Below are 21,691 nucleotides of genomic sequence, written 5' to 3' on the forward strand. Positions count from 1 at the left end.
GCTCACCCACTGCGTTCCGTGTTCACCCAGCCCTGTGCTGGGCATTTTGTCCAGGAGGATACTGCGTGAGATAGTATCAAAAGCTTTACTGAAATCCAAACAGATCACGTTGACTGGCTACCCTTGGTCAGCTAGGTGGGTAACCTTGTCATAGTAGGAAATCAAATTTTTTAGGCAGGATTTTCCCCTTGTGAACCTGTGCTGGCTGAGACCAATGACTGCGTTGTCTTTCAGGTGTTTTTCAATAACTCCCAGAATAATCTTCTCCACAGTGGCAGTGGTTGGTGGCAGACGAGCTGTGGTCACTTCATTGAGTCTTCACAGTCAATCCACCCTTCTGTACACCCCTGGGGGTGTGCACCTACCTGTCCAGCCTCTGTGCACTTCAGCCCTTGGACACACAGGGGTATGACCAGGGTAGGAGGGCTGGAAAGCTGGCTCAGGACCAGGGGTGGCCATGGACAGAGCACTACAGCCCCACAGCAAAGCACAGAAGAGAAATCCAGGGACATACAGAAGGTCCTGGTCAGAGGCACTTCTTCCTTCCAAGCAAGGGGAGAGCAATCCTGCTCCTTGAGAAGTTTGACCATCCCCAGAACAGGCATGAGTCATGGACACCAGCATGTTGCTGTGGTGGGACGCCAGGTCCCAGAGACCCACACCTGCTGACGGTGGCTGTTTGTGACAAGCCTGGCATGCCTGGCATGAATCATGAACTTTCCTCCAACAGGGCTTCAACAAGTAGAGAATCAAGAGCCAAGGTTGGACCATGAGCACTGATTGAATGGAAACTCATGAGAGCACCAGCCTCTGCAGAGCAAAAGAATTGGCCCCTTTCTTTGGGTGCAAAGGGTGAGTATTCAGCACCTGCATAAATGGGTGACATGCAGATGACAAACCTGTGACTCCATCAGCTTTTGTGTTTGCAAGTATGTCAACTGTTGAGATTAATTCAATGTGCAGGTAGGGAAGTGAGGTGCCACTGAGTTCATTTAGATATGCAATCAATGGAAAATTAATACAATTAAGTTTCAAATTGTCATTTAATAAAACACCTTTTTGCAAGTGGAATATTAAGTGAGCATAAACACTGAGATGCTGCTCAAATGCGCTGCTCTCAGCCAGGGAGGCTCCTGTGCCTGGGAACTGTGCACACACACCCCCCTCCACTGCCGTAATTCATTAGACAGACTCTAATTATATATTTATAGTTTACAGAAGTTTCAGCTAATTGCATGGTGTCTCTCAGAAGCCTGCTGCAAGGCCTTGGTTGCTGTTAATGGGGCATTGGTTATTACTGAATTACCTGTAGCTGGGTTTCAGAGAGCATTTAGCGTATCTGCTGAGGAGCACAAGCCTCAAATCTCCTTGCCTGACACATTAACTGCATGCAGGGACATTTCCATTTACAACACAGACAGAAAGTGGAATGGAAAAGACCTCAGTTGCTGGTTTATGTCATGGATTTGGAGAGAAACTGCCCTGATTTTCCAAAGCAATGTGCACAGGCTGAGCCCAGCACCTGGCCATGAGAGGACAGTGATGGGACACCACCAGCTGCTCCCAAAAACTGCTACTTGACCCGTTCACAGAGGACTTCCTTGGGTCATTGCACGAACACTGGTCTTTTGGGTGAGTGGGCACCATGAGGGATGTGTAGGAGGAGGCTGGAGGAGCACGGGGTTAGGCAGCTTCAAGGGGACAAGGTTATGGGCACAGGCAAGGGAAGGGGACATGGAAAAATGGCTGCAGCCCCCACATGTCCCAGACCCACAGGGTTTAGCTCAGACCACCTCTCAGACTCTCTCCCTCCACTGACCTGGAAGCACTGAGCAGCAGGGCAGAGACTCAAGGCTCCCTGACAGCTCCCTGGTAGAAGATTGTCAGCAACACCAACTCTGACAGATCCTTAATTGAGCTGTTCATGCTCTTCTTTCATTTCTGGTCCGACCCATCCTAGTGTCTGTTTCCACCACCAGCTCCTCTCTATGTGCTGTCCTGCTCATCCAAATACCTGTCTCTTACCAGCACCATTCTCCCAAAGCGAGGACTTCCACACTGCAGGCAGGTCACCTTGTGACCTGCCCCCTCACCTCCCAGGGTAAGGCAGGTTTTCCAGCCATCCTGACCTTCCTGCAGCACTTTCCTGACCATCTTGCAGCTTGTCAACACCCATGCCGAAGTGGGGATGCCGTCCTTGGCTGGAGGAGCCAGTCGCCAACTCATTAGAGCCGAGTACAGCCACGAACAATAATGGACTTTGCATGATGCTGGGCAGTTGCACAGTGAGGAAGCAAAGATAATGAACAGTGATTGCTTGCTTGGAAAAATGCAATATTGAATATCACTTGCACAGCCTGCACATGGCCTTGAGCTGGCAGGAAGACACCTCGGAGTGTGTGAGTAGGAGAATAAACCCACACAGGTCCTGGCAGAGGGGGATCGGCACAGCAATGCATTCAGCATTTCTGAGGTAAGTGATTCAGAGCCCCGCTTGGAGCCGTCTGTGCATCACACACCCCCAGCCCTGATGCATGCCATGGGACCAAACGGCAGCAGGACCTGGGCCCTCGGCAGCTTCCAGAAGGGCAGTAACATTAGAAACTGAGACTCGGGGAAGCATCACCATTGCTGTGGGTTTATTGTACAAATCCCAGAAAGAGTTTCAGAGAAACATGTTCATGTTATTAGTTAAATAAAAATAAAATGCATTCTATAAAATGCTTTTAAATTTATCACATAATTAAGATATTAATTTAATGGTCTTTATTATGTGGGTTGGAAATTCATGTGGGTCCTCATCTCATTCCGTTTATTGAACAATGAGCTCCTCAGACGTGGTCATCATGCATTTTCATAAACATTTGATGGACAATAACTGCGAGAATTGTAAAATATTGTTTTTGTCCTTCAACTCTAATGACCATATGGAGACGCGTTTTGCATTGGAGTCTGCAGTTGCAGTACATCCTCATTAATAACAGCTCTTGCTATTTTTACTGTTTACAGCACAAATGCAGCCCTTTATGGGGGTGAAGAAGGATTTAATCTGCAGGGTCTTTGCAATGATTTGTAAGAGAGATGCTGTGCCCACATTCCTCTGTGATTCAGTACGAGCTATACTTACTCAAGTATTCTGGACAGCTCTCTTACAAGATGTCAATTTATGTGTAATCGCAGTGAACGCAGCAGCTGGGGACGTCTCAGGCCTCTCCCCCTGCACACATACACACAGCTTCCTTAGGTTTACAAAGAAAATATTTTACAAGGCGACAGAGTGAAGTCTCGCCCTGGAAGGAGGGATGCTGGAGGGCTGGTGGCTGAGTGAGCACACAGCCTCATTGGTGACCAAGGCATCCTTGAAACAAGTTGCTGGCTTGCATGGGCAACTCATTCTTCTTGTGCTCACCAGGGTGGGGATCGAGCCATTCCCTTGGCCTCCCCTCACTTCAGCTGCCCCATGTTTATTCTTGCTCCTTGGCTGACATGGAAAGGTACTGCACTGGTGAGGACAGAAGTCTTGGTCATGGTGGGTGATTACCAGCATGCAGCAAGGCTGAAGCACACACAGGGACTCTGCGATGGCTGTCAGCCATAGGGGAGATGGCTGGCTCTGGTTTCTGCTGGCAACAGGCTCTGCTCAGCATTGCACAGGCTGAGCAGACACACAGACAGCTGCCAGACCCAGTGCGGGGGCTGGTGGGGGTCCCTCCTGGCTGCTCTGTTCCCCTGATGCAGTTCAGCTCCCACTGCCCCAGGAGGCCCCAGCTGTGCCCAAAGACTGGAGCAGGGACACTGCTGTGCTGCACGTAGCACTCGCCCCTTGGGCTGGATTTTACCACAAGCCTGAAGCTCAGAGCTGGGAGCCTTCCCCGGCAGGTTCCTATGGCAGCAGTGCCTGGACAGGCTACCTTGTGTGTCCAAGGTAGAAGCACCTGTAGAGTGAAACGAGATGCTTCAGACCACAGCCATATCTCAAGGAGGCTTTTCCCCATGGCCCAGAGCATCACAGGGTATGAGGCAGAGCAGCTTCATCTAGGGGACAAGCGGTTCTGCATGGGGGACCAGTCTGGACCCAATTCCTCCATTCCCTTCCAAGTCTGAGGAGAGACCTAATTTGCACTAAAGCTGCTCCATGAAGCAGACGAAGCAGGAGGGTAACCGAAATCACAGCAGAATGTGCCACTGCCTGTCCCCACTCCCAAAAAAACACCCAGCTTTCCTGCCCAAAGGAGGCGTGGGAGCAGAAAATCACCTGGCAGGAGCACCAGCTTGCAGTAGGAGTGAGCAGGAGAGCCTGCAAAATCCAGAGATGAATGTCCCAGGGCTTGGATGTGTCTGGCTCACTGTGTGAAGCATTAATAAAGTTTCTCCCAGGGCAGGACACAGATTCAGACACAACACTTCCCCTTCAGCGCTGAGTCCTGGGCCGGTGTCTGCCCTGCATAGATTTATGGCTCCCTGCACTCATAAATGTCGGCACTGCTGGTGATGGATGCGGGAGCTGGGAAGCGCTTCCCCCAACTTCAGGAGATTTCTTTATTTTTTTCTGATCTTTTACAACAGCCATAAACCAGCTGCTGATTAGTGATGGGTCTTAAAACTTTAGGCAAAAGCTCTTGAAATCAGCTTTAAGTGCTAAGCAGCTTAGCGTTTCCCTTTTGAGGTCACATCTGTGACGTGAGGCCCTCTGAGCCGTGGCCATTGCAACAGCAGGTCTGGGCAGCCCTTGCAGCCCCCCAGGTCTGAGACCAGCCCTGACCTGTGCTGCCCTCCCTGGTGGCACAAGCAGCAGACATCCACAAACAGGGCCATGCCCGTGGCCCCGGGTCCCACGTTGCCCAGACTGTGCCAGGCAAAGGGCAGAACTCGCGTTTCTCTTGGACCTGGGGAGAGATGTGAGGGGCAGGGCATCACGCAGTGATGGGCATCACCACCTCTCCCAGCAGGGCAGAGAGTCCCCCCATCACTCTGGGCTGGCTTGATCCCCATGGGGACTGGCCATTGCTCCCCAGCGCCAGTTCAGTAGTCCCAGATGATGGGCAGCACCAGCAAGGACATGGGGTGAGAAAGGTCGTGCTGGGAGGACCTTCCCAGTGGGACAGTCCTCACTGCCCTGAAGATGTGACAGGGCTGGTGGTGGCCATTGTTTCTGGATGTGTCAGTTCAGCAAGTGGGCTACTCCCATCACGTTCACTCATGAGTTCATTGAGTATCACTGACTGCAAAGGCCACAACTTTGTTTTCTGTTAATGCAGATCATGGCTTCACATTTCGGGATAGGAAATTATCTTCTGGTGCCTCTGAGTCCTCACCATTCCCAGCTTCCTTCCGTCTTCCAGCCCCTGGGTGGTTCCTCGTCCTCCATACCAGCCTCCATTCACCAGTGTTGGCCTTTTCCTGGCTGCTAGCACGGGGCTGCACCCACAGCCAGGCTGATGCAGCACATTCAGACCTGTCTTGGTTTGCGCACCTCTGCCTCCTTGGCTCAAAGGGTTTTTCAGAATATATAGGCCCTTTTCCCATATTACCTTTAGTAGCAGATGGATGGATGGCAGGACAGTTGGAGGGATGGATGGAGGGTTAGATGGAGGGATCGATGGACTGACTATGGGTAGAGAGCAAGTGTGGCATTTTGGGCACATTTCCTCTAGGCGATAACCAGTCTTCGACGCACCTCTCTGGCACTCCCACTCCTCTGTCCCATTACACTTTCGGGCTGTGCAGACCATGGGGAAGGCTCCCGTGCTCAGGCCTGGCAGGTCCCCATCGCTCTTGCTGGTGGGGAGGAGGCTCTGTGACTGCAGGATTCCTGCGTGGACCATCTGTCCCGCACTGGGGCTGAGCATGTTCCCTCCCTGTCTGCTGCTTCTCTCAGGAACAGAAGTTAGTGAAGATTTATCATTGCACTAAACCTCAAATTGAGCACATTTGAAAGAAGAACAATTTATTCATCAAAAATATAGCTTCATTTTATCTGCAATTATTCTCAAGTTAAGGCCTCATTCAGCAAGCAGTTAGCTGAATAAACAGCAACTTTTTATGTCTAAACCATCTCACTTTGACATTCCATCACAAAAACAAACGCAGGAGGACATAGCCTACCCAGACAACATTTGGAAAGTTCCCTGGCTGTTTTTTCTGCCAGAAAGTGGTGGGGCTGGGGAGGTAAGGTGTGGGCGGCTCTTCCAGCCTTGCTTCTGACCAATATGGAAGGACCAGTTGGGCACCGTGTGTGGGACATCAATCACAAACAGCATGGTTCATTGGTTTTGACATTAAAAGAAAAAGAGCACAGAAAAAGACAGTTGGCTGCCCAAACACAAACTTAATGAACTCGTGGGGGTGTTTTACCACTAGCAAGAGTCCCTTGGGAGGGCATCTTAAGGCAAAAAGAAATACGGGAGTGCTAAAAAGAGTACAGGAGTACTAAAAAGAGTATATTAGGTGCACAGCAGCTAAACATCCTGATACAGAGGAACCACAGGACAACAGTAAAAGACCAGTATTGCTGCATCAGGAGCACTTTAGTGTCCTGAAAATCAAAAAGGAATGAGGGTGTAAGGATGAGTGTAAAGGGAAAGCTCAAGCACATGGGGGTAGAACAAGAAAGGCTAAGGAGCCAAGTGAGTTACAGCCAGCGAGGAGTATAAAAAGCAACAAAAGAAGTTCCAGAAATACACTGGAAGAGTAACAGAAAGAAAAGAGAGTCTGCATGCTTGCCTTGTGATGGAGAGAAGAAAAGAGATTATATAGAGGAGGAAATGGTGCCTCCTCACCACGGTTTTCACAGTATAAGGCTGGAGTCTGTATCTAGGGCAATTATCATTAGCAAGGGGATGGGAGCTGAGGTCAATGTCAGGAAGGAGGCAGTTACAGGATGCCAAGATAAGCTCGATGTATATGAGTAGTCAGGGGTCAAGAAAAATTACCCCGGAAAATTTAAGCAATCTCTGAACTGTTAGCACTAGTTTATGACAAATTTTGAAGGCTAGAGAGGTGCCAGAGAAGGACCAAAGTCTATCTGTAAAAAAAAAAAAAAAAAGAAGAAAAGGAGATTAAGAAGTTGGGGAGTTACAGATCATCAAGCCTGGCTTCAGTTCCTTGAAAAATTTTGGAACAAATTATTGAATGATCCCTTTGTAACACATAGAGGGCAACAATGTGATAAAAATAAAGAATAAAATCCAGCCAACACAGTTTTATCGCAAATGAATCAGGGCGATCTAATTTCTCTCTTTGCCAGGGTAATTGGTCTAGTGGAGGAAGAGGCAGCAGTGGATGTAATACATCTTAGCCAAAGCCTCTTGTGCCGTTCTGCATGGCATTCTCATAAACAAGGCACGGAAACGCAATCTGAGTGAAAACCCCAGGAGGTGGATAAAACTAAGTGCAAACTGATGCTCAAAGTGAAGCCAGCCGCGCTCCACCGGCAGGCTGAGAGCAGGCGGCCGGGGGGCTGCCGGGGGGCTGGCCCAGTGCGGGCCGGATGCCTTCCCTCTCCAGCAGCATGGCTGGTGGGCATATCAAAACGCGGGGGTGATGCCTGGGTGGATCCCTAAAGCCACCAGGGATCCCCAAACACCCGGCAGGCACTCAGTGGTGACACGTTTCCCACGGGATGAGAAAAGGGGCCGTGTGGGGAGCAGTGGTGCAATGAAGGCAAATCCTCCTGGGAGGCGGCTGGTGGAGCTGCCTGCAAGCGCAGCGGTGAGACACTCGCCCGTGGAGAGACCGTGGGGCTGGGGGGATCGAGCACTGGATCTTTGGAGAGATGCAGCAAGCAGGAGCATAAGGAGGAGAGTCCAGAGATGGCTGTGACCAGCCCTGCTCTCCCCTGCTCAACCCTGCACACCTCCCATCTCTCCCAGCACCACACCCCCTTAGGAGGGCTGACATCCTTCTCCAGCCCCATCAAAACGTCTGTGAACTAAATGGGTTCCTCTCAACTGGACATTTCAGGTGAGAGGAAACACATGGCTTTGAGTAAAGCCCTGCTAAATCTATATATACGTATTCAGATGAAAAGAATCTTTTATTATTTTTTAATTGTGGTTCATGCACTAAATTAAAAATTCGCTTCTCCCTCCAGCCCCACTCTTGAGCCTCCTGGCTTTTAAGCAATGATCAGTGACAGCTTCAGTCCCGTCTGCCAGCTCAGCCCCCGGGGCAGCACACGAGGAGCCGTGGTCTCAGTGTTGGTCCCATGCAGAGCCGCAAGCCCCAGACAGCCACCCCGCTGCAAAGAGGGGTGATGCTGCGTGGTGGAGCTCCCAGTTTAAACCAGTCCAGCACAAAACCACAGGAATCATCCACCACCCAAGACAGCAGAGGAGTGAGCTCCAGTCCCACCTCCTCATTTGGGTAGATGGTTTCCAGAGGGTGCCCACAAAAAGCTCCTCCCTGGGCAGCCCCAATCCACAACAAGTGTTTGAACCCACCCTGCAACCTTTGCTTCCCTGTTTCCCCCACCACTGCCAAGACCTGAAAAGTACCCCCTTCTCAGAATGAAATACTGCAGAAAACCAAAATGACACAATCTTGAGTTCAGCATCATGCATGCAGCCACTCCGCCTGAAGAGGCCTGACAGTTTGTACCGGGAGGAAGGTGTGATGCTGCAATGTTTCTTTGGAGGGGGGGAGAAAAAAAAAGGAAAAAGGATGGCTTTTATTTTTAGAAGTTTTAGCAGCCAAATTGTTGTCAGGCCGTCTGTGCTCTGCTGAGCAACACGCAGCGTTGGGCACAGCCAAGAAGAGTTTTCTCACAGAGCAAAATGTCATGATAAAACCAGGTTAATCAGAATCCCAGCACCCTTCACAGAAAAAATGCCAAATTTTGGACAATTTTTGTATTGTTTATCGTCTTTTTTTTTTGTTACCAGGATCCAGTAAAGGGCAGAGAAGTGTGGCACTGGGCCTGAACTGCTGTTATCTTTGGGAACATGCCATATTCCCCGTTGATGCCCTCTGGTTGTGCTGTACAGCCAAAAGGAGGTCTAGGAGATTAGTTCTTCTCTTTCATCCACCACCACCACCCAGCTTGGCCCTTCACTGCTGTCCATTCTCTGCAAATGGAGATACTTCCAAAAGAAACCAAGAAAGGGTGTGGACCATCTTCTAATTTCTCTTTGTGCTCTGGTCTTGGACATTTGCCCCATTTTTCCAGGGCTCAACAATCTCTTTACAGACTCACAGAACTGCTGGGGTTGGAGGAACCTCTGGAGATGATCTAGTGCAAACCCCTGCTCAGGCAGGGTTGCCTAGAGCAGGCTTCTCAGGCCCATCGTCCATTGGGTTTTTAATATCACAGAATCACAGAACCACAGAATGGTGGGGGTTGGAAGGGCCCTCTGGAGCTCACCCCGTCCCACCCCCTGCTGGAGCAGGCACCCCCAGAGCAGGGGCACAGGGCCGCGTCCAGGCGGGGGGTGAATGTCTCCAGGGAAGGGACCCCACAGCCTCTCTGGGCAGCCTGTGCCCCTGCTCTGGCACCCGCACAGGGAAGGGGTTTGTCCTCATGTTCAGGTGGAACTTCCCGAGTTCCAGCTTGTGCCCGTGGCCCCTTGGCCTGTCGCTGGGCACTATTGAAAAGAGCCCGGCCCCATCCTCCTGACACCCACCCTTCAGATATTTATAGGTATTGATGAGATCCCCCCTCAGTCTTCTCCTCTCCAGGCTGGACAAACCCAGGTCTCTCAGCCTTTCCTCATAAAGGGGATGTTCCAGTCCCCTGATCGTCTTCGTAGCTCTCTGCTGGACTTGCTCAAGCAGTTCCCTGTGCTTCTTAAAGTAAGGGGCCCAAAACTGGACACAGTGCTCCAGATGTGGTCTCAGCAGGGCAGAGTAGAGGGGGAGGATAACCTCCCTCGCCCTGCTGGCCACACTCCTTTTAATGCAGCCCAGGACACCGTTGGCCTTCTTGGCCACAAGGGCCCGGTGCTGGCTCAGGGTCACCTCGCTGCCCCCCGGCACTCTCAGGTCCTTCCCAACAGAGCCTCTCTCCAGCAGGTCACCCCCAGCCTGTGCTGGTGCGGGGGGTTGTTCCTCCCCAGGTGCAGGACCTTGCACTTGCTTTTGTTGAATTTCACGAGGTTCCCCTCGGCCCAGCTCTCCAGCCTGTCCAGGTCTCGTTGGGTGGCTGCACAACCTTCAAGCGTATCAGCCGCTCCTCCCAGCTCGGTATCGTCAGCGAACTCACTGTGGTTACACTCTATCCCATCATCCAGGTCATTGATGAATTTGTTGAATGGGACTGGCCCCAGCACAGACCCCTGGGGAACACCACTAGTGACAGGCCTCCAACCAGGCTCTGCCCCATTGATCACAACCCTCTGAGCTCTGTTGTTGAGCCAGTTCTCTGTCCACCTCACTGTCCTCTCATCCAACCCAGACTTCCTTAACTCATCTATGAGGATGTTATGGGAGACAGTGTCAAATGCCTTAATGAAGTTGAGATAGACAACATCCACTGCTCTCCCTTCATCGACCCAGCCAGTCACACCATCACAGAAGGCTATCAGGTTGGTCAGGCATGATCTTCCCTTGGTGAATCCATGTTGACTACTTCTGAGAACCTTCTTTTCCTCTACATGTCTGGAGATGACCCCCAGGATGAACTGCTCCATCACCTTTCCAGGGATGGAGGTGAGGCTGACTAGATTATAGTTTCCCAGCTCCTCCTTCCTGCCCTTTTTGAAGATTGGGGTGACATTTACTGTCCTCCAGTCCTCAGGCACCTCTCCTGTCCTCCACGACCTTTCAAAGATGATGGAGAGTGGCTCAGCAAGAACATCTGCCAGCTCCCTCAGCACTCGCAGGTGCTTCTCATCGGGGCCCATGGATTTGTGAGGATCCAGTTTGCCTAGGTGATCTCTGACCCAATCCTCCTCAGCTGATGGTCAGTCTTCCTTTCTCCATATTTCTTCTCTCTCTGGAGAGTACTGCTTCACTCATGATGATCTCCAATGGCTTAATCATCTTCACAACTCTTCATTGGACTCGGTTCAGTATGCCAATGTCTTTCTTGTACTGGGAAGCCCACAACTGGGTGCCAACACTCCAGATGCCACCTCACTTGTCTTTGAAATCAAACTGGTTCTCCACTAATTGCTTGCATCACAGAGCCAGGCTGTGGGACCTGCATCTGCCCTGGAGAGAAGCCCATTACCATGACTGTCCCTACCTCTGCCGCGCCACCAGGGTGGGGCCAGGCTGGCAGATTGGCACCGCTGCAGCATGGCTGATGGGACACTTGAGCCCAGGAAAGGGCAGCACCCTCAGCCTGGGCCAGCACAAGGGTGGACCCGTGGGCGTCGGGAGGGAGTGGGAAACAAGTATGGGCTGTGCAGTGCCGCCTGGCAACTGCCATGTGGGCACATGGGTCCTGAGGAGGTTTTGCCAAGCCCGTCCTTGACACCAACTCCCAGGCACATCCCAGGAAGAATTTATTGCTCCAGGTGCCTCATAAATGCCAATTCAGTGTGTGATGGATGGGCTGGGAGCTCCTGCCAGAAGCTTTCTGCAGCAGGTCCCCAGGAGCAGTAATAAAATGTCATCGCCACTCAGACCGGGATGAAACACATGGAGGGGTGGCCTGGCAAGGAGACTTTTGGGTGGATCCCTGCATCAGTCAGGCATCCCTGGGGCCAGAGCAGCATGTCCCCAGGTGCAGGGCTGACAGACCCACCTTTGTCTTGCTGGGCACTGCTCCATGCACACACCCCTGCCTCCTCCAGCCCTCCAACATGAGGGCTCCCCAATGAACACCCCTCGCTCTGCATGAACACCCCTCACACACATACACTCCCAAGGATGCACAGACACACACGGTCTTGCACACAGCCCTGCCTGCTCACACCTGCACCCCCCACACCACCACACCTTCATCCCACGCATAGAAAGACACTGGTGGAACTGGCCGACAATGTGCTTGGGAGGAGTTCTTGTTCAGAGAGCTGCCATGCCCCATGAGTGCGAACAGGGATGGACCCGGGTGTCCACAGCCCACCTCCCCTCTCCCAGCAGCCTGCCCAGCCCTGCATCCTGCCAGGCAGGGTGGAGTAGGTGAGGAGTAGACGCAGCCACCAAAGGGCAGCCTGGCATCTCGGTGCCACATGGTACACCTACATCAGGGCTGCCAAGTCCCTGCCATCTCATGATCGCAGGCTGGAGTGAAAGGTATTTTTCCTACAGGAGAGCCGAACGCCCCTTCCGGCCATGCACCGGGCTGCAGGGCGGTGCGGCGCTCAGGCTGGAGGACCGGACACCGGGATGCTTTGGCTGTAGCACAGCTGGAGCGGAGATCGCTTGAGGTTTTAAAGAGAGCTGAAGGGCCTGCAGTGCTGTGCGGGAGGAGGCGGGGGGGGAGGCTGGGGCAGGGGCTGGAGGAGCCTGAGGGGCTGCAGCAGGATGAATTCAAGGGAGCAACCACTTAAAGAGTGACACAGACCCTGGGCTGGGGGATGACAGCAACAAGAGAAAGTGGAACGGAAGGCAGGACAAGCCCCTCTGTGGCTGCCTGACCACGGCATCGCGGCAGATCCTCGCTGAGGGGCACCCAGCAGCCTTGCTGTGGGCAAAGGTTTCGGTAAAACACCCAGCGCACCTCCAGCACGGCCTGCCTCCGCGTTCCCCGCTGCCCCGGGCAGGCGGAGCGGCCAGCTGTGCCCCGCGGGGGGGTCACCCGGCAGGGAAACGGGACAGGGACCGGAGGGCAGCGGGGGCCGTGCCCGGCTGCAGAGCGGGGGATGCTGCGGGGAGGCGGCAGAGAGGGCAGGGCAGCGCTGCCTCACCCCCGCCGCCCCCCGGCGCCACCACCGGCACCGGCACCGGCACCGGGGCGGCGGGCGGAGCGGCGGCGCCACCCAGCGGCGGCGAGGCGCTGCCGCCGCCCCCCGCCCCCCGCCCTTCCCTCCGCCGTCGGCGCCCACCGCCTCACCCATGCCCGGCGCCGGCGCTCCCTGCTGCCCCCCAGGCCCAGCGGTCCCGCTGGCCGCGAGCCGCGCCCCACAGCCCTGTCCGAGCGGCGCCGCTGCCTCACGCGGGTGGTGCGGCCCGAGAGGCAGCAGCAGCAGCAGCACCCACTGCAGGCTAGCTGTCCCTGCTCCCTGGTGCAAATGTGCTTCACCTCTTGAGGGGCTCCTTTCCCGGCCATACAGGGGCCCTGGCGCAGTTTTGGCCTATGGTCATCCCCTGGATGGAGGAACATGGTCAGTGGAGGGGACAACAAGAGACCTTCACCGACACTCTCTCTCACACCAAGACCCCTCAAATGTGCTTTGTTAGACCTATATTTCTGTTTCTGGGTAAGCAACACAAGTCTGTCCTCTCCAAAATGCAGGGGAAAAGAGGTGCTACGGTGCTTTCTGGAGGGAAGGAGCTGAGACCAGTCCCACAGGAGGTGTGGTGATGACAACTCCAAACTTACTTTAAAGCAGGTTCATCTCTCATCTGCAGCCTGCTTTTTCTCACCTTGAACTAGCTGCCTTGCACTTAAATAAATAAAGACACACTTTAGCAATGAAAAAAAAAGTTTAAATATTTGTAATGAGTAAGATCCAATTTCCTTGTACAGCTGTTTTCCTGCAGGGTGAATTTGGTCTGTCTTTGGCCTCAGCATCTGGGGGATTGCTCCCCCAGGTGACTGGAGGAGTGACTCAGTCACCATGGAGTGCTGTGGGATCCCTACTGCTGCAGGGGAGCTCAGGACACAGCATAGCCCAGGAAGGTCCTTCTACAGAGCTCCTCAAGCCTTGCACGGATGGGCTGACTTGTCCTCCTGGCAAGACCTGAGTGCAAGAATTCACGGGAGACAGATGGAGTCACACCAGTTTTCCAGCACATTCCTTGTTAAAAGCAACTTCATGTGCATCCTGGAGCCAGCTTGCAATGCACAGCTGCGTTGCGTAGCAGTTTGCTTTTGGTTGCCCATAACCAGAGCTTGCACTAAGACCCCAGCACCTGATTTCCACCAGGTGGTTTATCTGAGCTGTGTTAGGGTTGTTCTGGTGCAGCAATGGATGGACAGTATCTGCTGTGCACAAGCAGCCAGAGGAGCAAAGCCCTCCAGCCACTTCTAGGCTGGCAAGGGAGTGTGATGGGACAGCCGTCCTCACAAGATGCAAGGCCACTACAGCGTCTGCTTCTGGAATATCCACAGCTCCAGGGACAAGAAACTCAGGAAGCCCCAGAGGATGCCATCTGTCATGGTGGTAACATCACCTCTTACACTGGCAGAACATGACCCGGCCGAGAAAAAAGCTAGAGAGTGGCTCTGAAAAGCACAGAAGTAAAAATGTCAGCAAGAGGAACAACCTTTTTTGGGTTTGTCTGCCAAGTCCTGCCTGGATTTTGTCCAACTTTACCCTTTAGGCCTGAAATTTTCCATCCTGGAGTCTCTTTCCAAGTTTCAGTGCAAACAGTTGCAGCCAGAGGGCAGCCAAACACCCAGAGGTCTGCTGGAGGGGGGACGGTGCCCTTTGTCAGAGCAGCAGCTGAGCTTTCAGAGAGCAACTCACTTTTTCCAGCTGTATCAGCAGCTCTAATGAGAGCAAATTACTTTTTTTTGGCCTGCATTAAGAAAAAAAATCACCAGTGGAAAACTGTCACATCGCCAGCTTGTGGAACAGGGACTTGGAGTGTTGCCTTCTCCTGTCCCCATGAAAATCAGCAGAAATTTGGCCGGTGATGTTGAAAAATTATTTGAGCTCTGATACAGTCAGGGTGTGAGTTTTGGTGGTGGCTGCCAGCACTGCTGTCCCAGGCCTGGTGTCCTCTCACCATCCCCAGTGTCAGCATCCTCCAGAGCATTGGGGTGGGCTCTGCCCTGGGCTCTCCCTTGTCCTGCAATCCTGGGGTGGCTGTCACAGCTGTGTAACGGCAGGAATGGGGCTATGGGATGGCAGAGCCATGGGGACCTCTGGCATCTCCAGGTCTGCCTCCCCCTTGGAGAAACATTAGATCAAGCCGTGGCTTGAATCTCTCCAAGGAGGGATGCTCTCTTTGACACTTCCTTGGGCAAAGAATTAAGAAATTATATACAAAACTCCATCCAGAAGGAACTTTGAATGTGCAAAGTTAAGCCATGCAATCACCAGAGTGAAAGATGGGATTCAGCCTTGAAAAAAATCAGTATTTCTGTGCAGTAATATGCATCTTGAAGTGACACCAACCGTGTAGCCTGTTTTTCTCAGGCCACGTTCACCATGAAGGATGGGGAGAGCAGGGGGACGTCAGGCTGGGGAGGAAGGATGCCATCATCTGCATGCCCTGCTCCAGCTGGTGCCGAAACCTGAAGGTGGACAGCAAGTGCTGCAGTAAGAGAAAGGGGCGGTGAAATGTCACCCCAGAGCAACGCCCTGGCTCTGCCCTTGCTCTCCTGGGCACTGCAAAAGCAAATTGCTTTCCCCCTCACCTGGGGAGAGGTGAATACAACAGAGAAGCCTGTAGGGAAGCAAAGAGCTGCTTTTGCTTGGTGGGAGGCACAGGGGTGGTGGCTGCACAGAAGGTATAAAGGGTGGAAAAAGTAGGAGTAGGTCAGCAAGAATCTGCAGCCCATGCAGTGAGCGAGGATACATGGGTTTGGACATGTAGTTCAAGGCTCTCTCCTACTGCCTATGGATGTTAGAAACACAGAAGTGGATGAACCCTCTTTGAGCACCCCCTGGCCCTGCAGTGCTCATCTCAGCCCAGGGGCAGGGGCTGGCTGGGATTGTGGGGCAGAGGCTGAAGGGGAGACAAAGGAGGATGGGAGACATGGTGGATACGGAGCCTGGATGGAAGCAGATGGGGATGGAGCGTTGGTGCCCAGCTGATCTGTCAGATGACGGACAGTTTGCACGCTGCCACTGACTGCGCTGTCTGGGGAGGGAGGCAGGAATGGCCAGCGCTGGCAGCCAGCAGCCTCGGTCACTTTTCCCTTTTTCTCCTTGATCTGTCCCAGAAGGCCCCAGCCCTCCCCTCCTCAGGCTGTGCCTGGCTGTCAGACAGGTTGTGGTGCTGGTGGGGGGATGGGGGATCACAGGGCCCTCAAACACCCCCCCCTCCAACTCCAGGACCTGGCAAGCCACTTGCTCCCAGCACAGGAGTCTCAGCCTGGAGATGTGAAACAACCGCAGAAAAGCCAATCTATTTTCAATTCTATTTTCTATATTTTTTTTCTATTTTCAGCCTTTATGGGGTTATGCACTTGGAGGGGAGCATCAGGCCCTCTCCCTGGGTGCTGTCCTTTTGGGGGGCAACTCAGTGCTTCCCTGGGACAGGAGAATAAGGGAAAAGCATGAATTTTCCTACAAAGTATTTGCCTGTGAAAAGAAGGAAGGCAGAAAAACAACACAAAAATAAAGAAAACAGAGCAGATTTCCCCTTTAACTATGGACATCTTGGGAGTGCAAGGAGAAAAGAAACATTTTTTCTTCCACTTCGCTCTACTGGAAGAGAAGTCCAAGTGCCACTCAGTGCCACCTGCTCTCAACAGAAAGGTAAGAAGCAAAGATAAGTGACACTTGGAAAAAGGCAAGTATCAATCTGCTGCTGCAGGCTGGGAATCGACCAGACCCCTGAACCACACCAAACCCACCTGCAGAGAGGAGCCATCTCTGGACAGTGGACATCAATGCTCTGTGACCAAAGGGGCTTTGCTGAGGCTGTAGCAGCCCTCAAATTGATGAGGTTTTACTGCAAGACATCTCCATTTCCCAAGGCATAGTAATTGAGAGCATATTTTTAGACAAATGAGCCAACACATTAATCAATAAGGAACATCCAGGTTCTCGAGGTTAAGGGTGGTGTGAGTTAATCTCATTCAGCCTTGAGCGGGGCTCCTTATCCCAAGTCCGATGATGTCTGGTTGCCCCCATATTGCTGCAGGGAGCCCTGCCCCGAGCCCCCGGCACACCAGGCTCCCACACCCGCACCTGGGGGTCTTTGGTTCAGCTCAGAGTGGGGAGCCTGGCTCCATGGGCCTGTCCAGGAGCTCCTTGCAGGCAAGGACTGCAAAAAGTAAAGGGGATTCTTACGAGCATCACCTGGGAGGAAGCTGGGAGGCTTGGGAAGATGCTTGCTGGGGAGCTGTCCTTGGACACAACCTGCCCTGGGGGCTGCCAGGTTCAGGAGCACACCTCCCTGGGCTCACATCTCAGCAGCTCTTGGTGGGGGCAGGAGGGGCACAGCCAGCCCCCTACCAAACACTCCTGCTGTCCCTTCCCAGGGCTGGCCCTTTCTGCCTCCCACCCATGTCCTAGGGACCCGTGCCCCTGCTCCCCCAGGGAAGCAGAGCCGAGCAGCCCCTTCCCTCCACCCACCCCTGCCTCTGCCCTCAAAAGCTCCTCTCCCTCGCCTTCCCTTCCCCAATGCTTTCCCAGGAATTCTCCCCCAGCATGAGGTTTTAAAATCATTTACGAAGGGCTAAAATAAAGCTGGCTCCCTTCCAGATGCTCTGGCATCCAGGCTCCGTAAACAACCCATCCGCCAAGGGAGTCAGCTTGGATAAAAGGCTTTTTATGTCTATTCCCAGACCCCACTTCCACAGAAACCTTCCGGCACGATCCTTTCTCAGCTGTAAGTGCAGCAAAATTGTTTCAGGCATTTGCTGACCTTCCTTTTCCCCCAGGAACACTCATGGACATCTCACATAACCCACTTTTACCTGCAGATGGAAAACCAGAGGAGCCTTCTGCAAAAAAAAAAGAAAGAATTACCTGATGTGGGAAGTCTGATGTGCGTTTCTCTGCCTTGGATATTTCCTAGGTGCCCTTTCAGAGGCAACCTTCTTTTTTTATAGTTTTGACCTTTATAGAGATGGGAATTCACCCGGGTATTTTCTTATGGCTGCTGAGCCACAGCAGACCTGCAGGAACTCAGAGGAAGAATCAAGAGGACATTTATTTCTTAGGCTGCAAGTGATACACCAAAAATAATTGGGATGCAAGCGGAAAGTGCCAGGGATTGGAGCCCAGCTCAGCTTCCCAAATCCCTGAGGAGCAAGGTCCGAGACGGCTAGGAGATCAGCTGCAAGAGGAGCCCCCAGCATCTCTTTTTTCTGGCAGGGTCTGTGGCAGCTCTCAGCTGCTCTCACTGGGGCTCCAGACCCACAGAAACACCCCAGAAGCTAGAGCTCCCACCCTGTGACTCCCCAGGTGACCACCAGCAAGTCCCCAAAACTCACTACTCCGATCTTGTAGAGGCAGGACATGAGTGCTGCAGCCTCACCATGCCTGTGTTGTGCTGGGATGGGGTTCACCACTACCCTTGCTGCAGTGGTTAAACCTCCAGGGACCTCTATAGCACCAGGAGGAAGGGGAAAGACACAGTTCCCCGGTTCCCCAGCTGTGGAAGGACAGGCCAGGTCCTCCACCCTACTGCCAGCATGGCACAGCAAAGCAGAGCAGCGCTTGCAATGAACCATACTACGGCATGAGCCAGAGCCACCCCCGGGAGGGCAACAGGGCTGCTTGAAGGAGTTAAAGTGAAGCAGCTCATCATCTGAACACACCCTGTCCTAGTGCCAGGAGCTCCTGTGCACCCCATGGGGGTTTTATTCCCATCAGCATGAATACTAGTGGGTCTGGGGGTCTCCCTGAAGAGTGGCACGCCAGGAATGAAGCCTCTTGTGAAGAAAAAATAACCCTCAACCAGGTGATGAGCCACCTGTGGATACAATCTGGGAAGCGCTGTCCCCACCTCCACCTTCTCCTGGGTTTTGCTGGTGAGGCCACAGCAGACAGGCAGCTGCCCCTGACCCATGCTGGGGAAGGGCTGCACCTCCTGGCCACCCCATCGTGTCCATCTCCAAGGGGCATATTTAGCACAGCTAGGTGCCAGCTGAGGGTCCACACCATTCCCCACACCCCTGCCTGCCTGCTGGCAGGGTGTAGATGTCCTTCCCAGCATGCTGGCCTGGGGTGGAAGTGGTTTGGTAGCGCTGGTGCTGGGCACGAGTCAGGCATATGATCAACATGAGAAACACCTGACAGAGGAGGATCTGAATCAGCACTCTCCAGGGAAACCGCAGAGGATGGATGCTGCTTCCAGCATCGGGTGCCCAGCACAGGAAGGGCTGCTGGAGCAGGCAGGGCTTGAGGGCTGGCAGAGCTACAGGACAGGGAGGACTGAGCCCCAGTCCTGAGGATGGGCCAGGTTAGCCCCTACCCCAGCACTGGGCTGGAGGAAGATGATGGTGCAGAAGGCTGATCCCTGCACCCTGGCGATATGGCACAGCTCAGCAGCCCGAGGTCATGTGCTCGTGCGCTTCTGCTGAAAGGCAGAGGTGATTTTCATCTCACAACTCTCCCTCCCAGGTGCCCTGAGCGGCTGCTGTTACTTGTTGCCATCTGTTATTTTCACAGTGTCAAAAATGCCTCTCTGCCGAGCACCGGCCCATGAAATATGCATGCCATGGCCTCCCGCTTCCCAAACTGCCGTCTCCTCCCGCACTAAATCCCCTTCTCACCTATTTGTCTTGCATTCAAATTTGTTTATTTACATCCTATGGCTTCTGAGGCCATCAATAACAGCCTCTCCCCACCTCAGTGCCATCGCTGGTGTGGCCGAGCATGCACGTTATCAGGCCTGGGCACGTTCCCTGTGCAGGATGCAGCAGCATGGTGGCGTTTGTGATACGGGTACCTGTGCCGTGGGCTGAACTGGGCTTCCCATGTCACGCACGGGCCAGCTGCAGCCACCATGCCAGTAGGAGCAGACCTTGCGCGTGCACCATCCTCTTCTGCGCCAGCAGCATCTGCCTGGGCATGGTGGGGTATGGGGACAGTGGACTGAAGGGCATAAAGTCACAGCCAGGGGGTATCGGGAGCTGGGGTCAGCCCTCTGCAGGGCCATGGTGCAGTGACCTGCGAGGGCTTGGCACAGCCAAGGGTGCGGGGGCTCCCACAGCAGCCTTGAGCATCCATTGTTGTTCTCGCAGCTGTCAGCAGGGGTGACAGCTCAGGGATCCCCTCTGCTTTGGGAGCAGCAGTCCCAAGACAAACACCATCAGATTTCATTTCCACCAAAATGTGGCTTTTGTACATTTCATCTCCGCATTCAGATCCGAGACTAAAGTTTCTCTGGAAACTCAGACCTGATCGTGCACCATAAACTCCCCCCCCCAGCCTGGAGGCTCCACCAATGCTGCGGGGCTGCCAGCTCTGCCAGCACAACGGGCAACGCTTGCAAACTTTCCCTGCTAAGATCAGATGAGAGTTTCCTGGGGGCGAATGATGCCATTAGAGCCTTTCAAGCCTGAGATTTCATGTGTGCAACCTCGTCGCAGCAAGAAACTTCAGGTGAATTATTTCACTCTAAATAGCATGAAAGTGTTAATGCAGCACAGGAAATATTTTGAAGGAAATGGATGCTTTTTCACAGTGACTTTTTACCTCGCTCTGTTAGGGGCAATGCCACTGTCTGGCTCTTACCACGGAAGGATGGGATGTCCCAAAAGGAAACCTTGCAAATGAGCTCAAGGAACCTTGCTAATCACAGCAATGTCAGTGCTGGGACATGGAGGAAAAAACATTTGCTGTAACTAATTTTTCCTGTACCGCTGGCCCTGTGGTAGCTGTACGTCATCCAGACAGGGCCAGACTCACATCGGTTACAGTTTGCTGTGCTGGGCGTTGCTTTGGAAAAGAAAAGTCTTGCATCGCACCCGCTGCAAAGCTTCGAGCTCTTCCTCCCCACTCAGGGCGTGGTTTCGCCCCGCAGCAAACCCCGCCTGGGCGATGCTGCCTGCGCTGAGCGTCCCCGGGCGCGAGATGTCGCCGAGGCGCTGGGTTTGGGCAGGTCTGCAGCAGCCCGGAGCCACCCTCCGGGAGCCGCTGCGAACTGGGCCTGGACCAGTGGGCATAGAGGGGGCACACAGGGGGCACGCGGTCACGGAGAGGGAGCTGGTCTGCTGGCTCAAGCCACCCCAAGCACCCCAGCACCCCAGCACCTATGAACCCTGACCAAACAAAGGAGGATTCAGCGGAAACCGCCAAATTGTTCATGCACAGACTATGAGGAACAAGCACGGGGGCTTGCAACATCTCTCCCATGACGCTTCCCCTGGGTCTGAGATACCCTCCCCAAGGGCCTCCCAGTTCTGTGGGCTGGACGTGCCACAGCCTGCCCCAGTGATTGCTACGAGAGGACAGAGACCCTTTTGGGGCACCCTTTGATGCTCCCTGGGGCTGCTCTAAGAGGTCAGGAGTCCCTTGGCCTGCAGGGTTGGCCCCATGCTCCCCTCAGGGCCCATCCTGTGAGATGGGGACTATTTCAGGGCTCCCTTGGGACCTCCAGAGCTCTCCCTGGAGCTCATCCAAGGGCTTGGGGGTTCTCCCTTCGCCCCTCCCCAGGCCTATTCCAAGGGCATAGGGCTTCCCCGCCCTACCCCGGCCCTCCCTGGTACTGCTCCAAGAGGACAGGGAGCCTCACACGGGGCTCCCCGCGGGCCACCCCTGCCCCTCTATGCCCTCCCCGGGGCTCCTCGGAAGAGGTGCGCCCCCGTGGAGGGCTGCTCCGAGGGGATGGGAACGGGGAAGGCACCGGGCTGGGGGCTGCGAGACAGGGCCCGCGCCCGGCACGGTGCTGCCGGTGCCGGTGCAAAGCCGGGCCGCGGAGCGGGGCGGGGCGGGGCGGAGCGGAGCGGAGCGGAGCGGCGGCCCGGCGGGCGCGGCCGTGTCGGCGGGGAGCCCCGCGGGGCGGTGCCAGGCGG

This window comes from Phalacrocorax aristotelis, chromosome 15 (genome assembly GCF_949628215.1).
Source record: "Phalacrocorax aristotelis chromosome 15, bGulAri2.1, whole genome shotgun sequence".
In the NCBI taxonomy this organism is placed as follows: Eukaryota; Metazoa; Chordata; class Aves; order Suliformes; family Phalacrocoracidae; genus Phalacrocorax; species Phalacrocorax aristotelis.